This window comes from Bos mutus, chromosome 8, assembly GCF_027580195.1.
Source record: "Bos mutus isolate GX-2022 chromosome 8, NWIPB_WYAK_1.1, whole genome shotgun sequence".
NCBI classification, from domain to species: domain Eukaryota; kingdom Metazoa; phylum Chordata; class Mammalia; order Artiodactyla; family Bovidae; genus Bos; species Bos mutus.
The window spans coordinates 66,793,378-66,799,660 of NC_091624.1; positions in this window are offsets into that span (position 1 = coordinate 66,793,378).

Consider the following 6,283-nt stretch of genomic DNA (forward strand, 5'->3'; position numbering starts at 1 on the left):
AGCAGTTCTCCTGGGTTCCCTACCCTACTGCTCTCCACCCGGGTGCCCTTTCCCAATAAAATCTCTTGCTTTGTCAGCACATGTGTCTCCTCGGACAATTCATTTCCTAGTGTTAGATAAGAGTCCAGTTTCGGACCCTGGAAGGGGTCCCCCTTCCTGCAACATTGTGACTGCCTGATTTCTTGTCTAGATTCCTATCTAAACTCTGCATGTGGGAGGGTGGGGCTGGTGCATTAAAGGTGGAGGGGTGTGGGGGAAGGCACATAATAAAAGAAACTTCAGAGACACTGGAATGCTCTACATCTCGATATGAGTGATAGAGTCTCAGATATATACATGCATAAAAATTCATCAAGCTGTGCATTTAAGATTTATGTGTATCTCTGTATTATAACAACCACCACCACCACCACAACAAGGTCAGGATACATGAAAAAACTGCGTACTCACTCATTTTAAAACTAAACATTAAACCTTAATTAAAATTTTAAAAACAACAATCTGATCTCCCAAGAGGGCTTGCTCTAGATCACTCGCTTAACAGAAGAACCAGTCTCCTGATTCCCACCTCAGAGCTGTTTCTATTATGCTACAGGGAGGTATTGAGTCAGTATCATAGACATGGGGACACAAGTTCTGTTTTAACCTGGCAACATGGTGACTCTGGGTTTATATAGCAATCCTTAAACCTGGACACGTTATGTGGTATGAAGACTCTTAGGACACCCCTGATGACTCAGAGGCAGTGTGGTTTGATGAAGGAGCTCTAGATGGCAAATTATTGGCCTCTTTACTAAACCAGGGCCTTTGCGCTTTTTTGTTCTATCCGAATGCTCTTCTCCCAGGTATGTCTTGTCCCGTATTTCATTCACTTTTTCGAGAAATCACTCCTGACTTTCTTATCAAATGTGGCACTTTCCCACCTCCTTCATTCTCTATCCTCATATTCTAGATTTCTTCATGGTACTTATCACTATCTGACATTACATTTTATATTGTTTCCATGGCAATACAACAAATATAAGCTTCATGAGGCCAGGGACTTTGTGTGGAATAAGCCTATATTCTCTCTTAGAGCAGTGCCTGATAAATATGAATCAATAAAGTTTTATTGAATACACAAATGATCTTTGTTTTTTCTCTCACTTGCTGTGTGATCTTAGACAATTACGTCACCTCAGTGGGCTTCAGTCTTTTCCATTAATGGGGAGTGGGATAGTGGGTGGGAAGGGAGGTGTTTAGACTGGATTGTGTGCATGGTTCTTTCCAGTTCTGACATATAATTCTATATGCCAGCATGTAAAATGCTGTCTTCTCCAAGTGCCTTGGTCTCCTTTAAAGAAGAATATTCTGCTTATGAATCATCTCAATGTGAAAGTACAAAGAAAGGTGTGTTTGTATCTGTGTGTGTGTTTGTGTGTGTGTAAATGAAGCTGAAAGACAAGCCAGGGCCCCACAGCCCTGGTGTCAGGCTACTTGCCACCCACATATCAGGTGTCCCACTCATGGCGGCTATGTTACATGTCAGCCTCAGAGCTTAGCCCCAGCAAGCAGAAGCTGTACCCCTCTTGAACTCACAGGTTCTACAGCTTAGAATGTGACTAAGGATGAGCGTGGCTATGACAGACCTCTGAGGGGACTAATGTAACTAACAAGCAAACCGTCTTTGCTGGGATTGAGTGGGTGAGTGGAGACTTAAAGTGGGAGTGAGGTGGGGGTGGGGAGTAAAGGGCAGTGGTGCAAGGTTTTCGTGTTCTTGGAAGTGGTGGATGGATGCAGTCTGGGGAAACCTCTGGGAACCCTGGAGGCCACTGACCATGGGCCTTATAAACAGAGACCCCAAGGGCAGCATGAAGTAGAGGGATGAATGCTGCACTTAACCAGAGTGAAACCTGAAACAGATCCAGGAGGCAGTGGGCTACGGTGCAGTCTTGCAGGATACCAAGAGTCAGAGAGAGTGGGAAGACAGACAATGAATACACATATGTCTCATGTTTGTGTAAATCTTTCAAATACACCAACAGCCATGCTGGGTACTAAATTTTCACTCTCTAAGAAGAACTTGAGGTTCGGAGATATAGACTGACTTCCCAGTCTATATCTTCCCTGAAGACTTCCCTGAAGACAAACTGCAAAATCAAAACAAAAACCTAGGCCTTCCGACTTCTATTTCAGTTTCTTTCCCAGTATACCACAGCAATATTTTGGGCACAACGTTACTCATGATTCAGAAAACATGCGAGAGGACCCTCAAATAACTGAATTAAAGAAGCCATCTTCAATTCTGCCTCACCTCATTTCCAAGGACTTTTCTTTGCTTAACCATGCATTCCCAGTGAGGGCTGCCATGTTCTTGTCTGACTCCGCCCTCAACTGGAGATTGGCTCCAAGGCAGACACTTGATCTGAAGGGGCCCTCCCCGCACCTTCCCTTAGGACCACAACTGGCTGGTCCATTTCAATAGAAAGACTTCATCATTGTGATTGCAAGACAGACAAACCCATATGAAGTGTCCATATTAAAAAGTAGGATGCTAAGTCACTACAGTCGTGTCCAACTCTGTGCGACCCCATAGACTGCAGCCCACCAGGCTCCCCCGTCCCTGGGATTCTCCAGGCAAGAACACTGGAGTGGGTTGCCATTTCCTTCTCCAATGCATAAAAGTGAAAAGTGAAAGTGAAGTCGCTCAGTCGTGTCCGACCCTCAGCAACCCCATGGACTGCAGCCTACCAGGCTCTTCCATCCATGGGATTTTCCAGGCAAGAGTGCTGGAGTGGGGTGCCATTGCCTTCTCTGAAAAAGTAGGATATTCCTCTAATATTTCCTAAAAAGATGTTTGATCAAATTCAGCATCTATTTCTCTAGCGAAAAAAGCCAGTTACAAAAAAGTCCCACATACTATATGAGTCCATTTGCATAAAATGTCCAGACAAGGGAAATTTATACAGAAAGTAGACTAGTCATTGCTTAGGGTTGGGAGGGAATGGAGACAAAGCCAAATGGTATGAGGTTTCTCTTTGAAGTGATGAAATGTTCTAAAATTGACAGGGTGATGGTTGCACGTATCTGTGAACATACTAAAAACCACTGAATGGCACATCTTAAATGGGTGACTTACACAGTATGTGAACAGTTATTTCAATCCAGTTGTTTAAAAATCCAGTCCTGATTTTTAAATGGTATAACTTCTTAACATTATATCTATCTCCAAGCATCATTAAGAGTATTCAAAACACTTTCATTAAATTTAAGGAAAAGTTAAGAATGTCCACATCCTTTACTTTCTAGCGAAGCAATGACAAATGTTTGGAAAAAAGAATAATTATGATTTCAAATATATGACCTATACCTGGACAAAGTACGATAACCCTATCTGGAACATGAAAGAAGAAAAGAATCTATCACATTCAAATACCTTTCAAGTTAAATTTTAAAAATTATTTAAATAGCATAGGTTCCCATCAGTGTTAAACTGGATGGAAAAAAAGACATTTTTGTACATAAAAATCAGGTAAGTGCAGATCCAATCAAGTGATCATCTGGGTGGGACTCCTATATTTTGTGAGCAGGCAGAGATTCAAGTATTTGGATAAACTGAATCTAGCTAGTGGTCTAAAGGAAAGTGAAAAGTGTTAGTTGCTCAGTCACGTCCAACTCTTTTTGACACCACGGACTATAGTCCTCCTCCAGGCTCCTCTGTCCACACAGTTCTCCTGGCAAGAATACTGGAGTGGGTTGCCATTCCCTTCTCCAGGGGACCTTCCCAACTCAGGGATCAAACCTGGGCCCCCTGCACTGCAGGTGAATTCTTTATCATCTGAGCCACCAGAGAAGCAGTGGTCTATATGAGCCACATTTCTTTTTTTAAGTATTGAAGTCATAGTGAAAAAAAAAAAAATCCAATTGTTCAAGAGGGAGGGGACATATGTATACCTATGGCTGATTCATGTTGATGTATGGCAGAAACCAACACAATATTGTAAAGCAACTATCCTTCAGTTCGGTTCAGTTCAGTTCAGTCGCTCAGTTGTGTCTGACTCTCTGTGACCCCATGAATCACAGTACACCAGGCCTCCCTGTCCATCACCAACTCCCGGAGTTCACTCAAACTCATGTCCATCGAGTCAGTGATGCCATCCAGCCATCTCATCCTCTGTTATCACGTTCTCCTCCTGCCCCCAATCCCTCCCAGCATCAGAGTCTTTTCCAATGAGTTAACTCTTCACATGAGGTGTCCAAAGTATTGGAGTTTCAGCTTCAGCATCAGTCCTTCCAATGAACACCCAGGACTGATCTCCTTTAGGATGGACTGGTTGGATCTCCTTGCAGTCCAAGGGACTCTCAAGAGTCTTCTCCAACACCACAGTTCAAAAGCATCAATTCTTCGGCGCTCAGCTTTCTTCACAGTCCAACTCTCACATCCATACATGACCACTGGAAAAACCATAGCCTCGACTAGATGGACCTTTGTTAGCAAAGTAATGTCTCTGCTTTTGAATATGCTATCTAGGTTGGTCATAACTTTTCTCCCAAGGGGTAAGCGTCCTTTAATTTCTGCAGGCTGCAGTCACCATCTGCAGTGATTTTGGAGCCCAGAAAAATAAAGTCTGACACTGTTTCCACTGTTTCCCCATCTATTTCCCATGAAGTGATGGGACCGGATGCCATGATCTTCATTTTCTAAATGTTGAGTTTTAAGCCAACTTTTTCACTCTCCTCTTTCACTTTCATCAAGAGGCTTTTTATTTCCTCTTCACTTTCTGCCATAAGCATGGTATCATCTGCATATCTGAGGTTATTGATATTTCTCCCAGCAATCTTGATTCCAGCTTGTGCTTCTTCCAGCCCAGCATTTCTCATGATGTACTCTGCATAGAAGTTAAATAAGCAGGATGACAATATACAGCCTTGACATACTCCTTTTCCTATTTGGAACCAGTCTGTTGTTCCATGTCCAGTTCTAACTGTTGCTTCCTGACCAGCATATAGGTTTCTCAAGAGGCAGGTCAGGTGGTCTGGTATTCCCATCTCTTTCAGAATTTTCCATAGTTTATTGTGATCCAAAATCAAAGGATTTGGCATAGTCAATAAAGTTTATTGTGATCCACAGTCAAAGGCTTTGGCATAGTCAATAAAGCAGAAATAGATGTTTTTCTGGAACTCTCTTGCCTTTTCCATGATCCAGCGGATGTTGGCAACTTGATCTCTGATTCCTCTACCTTTTCTAAAACCAGCTTGAATGTCTGGAAGTTTATGGTTCACGTATTGCTGAAGCCTGGCTTGGAGAATTTTGAGCATTACTTTACTAGCATGTGAGATGAGTGCAATTGTGCGGTAGTTTGAGCATTCTTTGGCATTGCCTTTCTTTGGGATTGGAATGAAAACTGACCTCTTCCAGTCCTGTGGCCACTGCTGAGTTTTCCAAATTTGCTGGCATATTGAATGCAGTACTTTCATAGCATCATCTTTCAGGATTTGAAATAGCTCAACTGGAATTCCATCAGTTAAAAATAAATAAATTTTAAAAACAAACAAAAAAGGCAACCTCAACATGACAGTGGTGTGAGTGAGAGGAAGTGTTCTGGACATCTGCAGTTCCAGGCCTCACACACGGCCTTCATTTCTAGTCATCAGCAATCACAGTTAGCTGAGATGCCAGCACATCTCACCTAATTTAAGACACCATCATTTTATGTTTCATTGAGAAAGACTAACTGCTGCTAATTAAGGTGCCGCTGATTGTAAGACACATCCCTATTTCAGAGGTGTTAAAATGTGGGGAAAAAAGCATACATCTTGGAATAAGATGAAGTTTCCTTAGTGAATAACCATCTTTTAACCCTGGGTGATTAAGAATTAAATATTCTGAGCTCTCTGGAATTCTATGAGTATTCCTTAGTGAGTGCATACATGCTCAGTCCCTTCAGTTGTGTCTGACTCTGCGACTATGGACTGTAGCCCACCAGGCTCCTCTGTCATGGGATTCTCTAGGCAAGAATACTAGAGTGAATTGCCATGCCCTCCTCCAGGGGATCTTCCTGACCTAGGGATTGAACCCGTGTCTCTTTTGTCTCCTGCATTGGCAGGTGGTTTCTTTACCTCTAGCGCCACCTGGGAAGCCCATTCCTCAGTGAGTACCAGGTTTTTCATTCTGGGAACATTTAAAACTAAGCATTAAAAAAAATTTAAGGGAACCAAAACCATGGTATTAACACTTGATGTTTGGAAAGAGTCTATAAAGATTTAATATCCTATATGTTTGTAATACTGAAGATACTGTAAT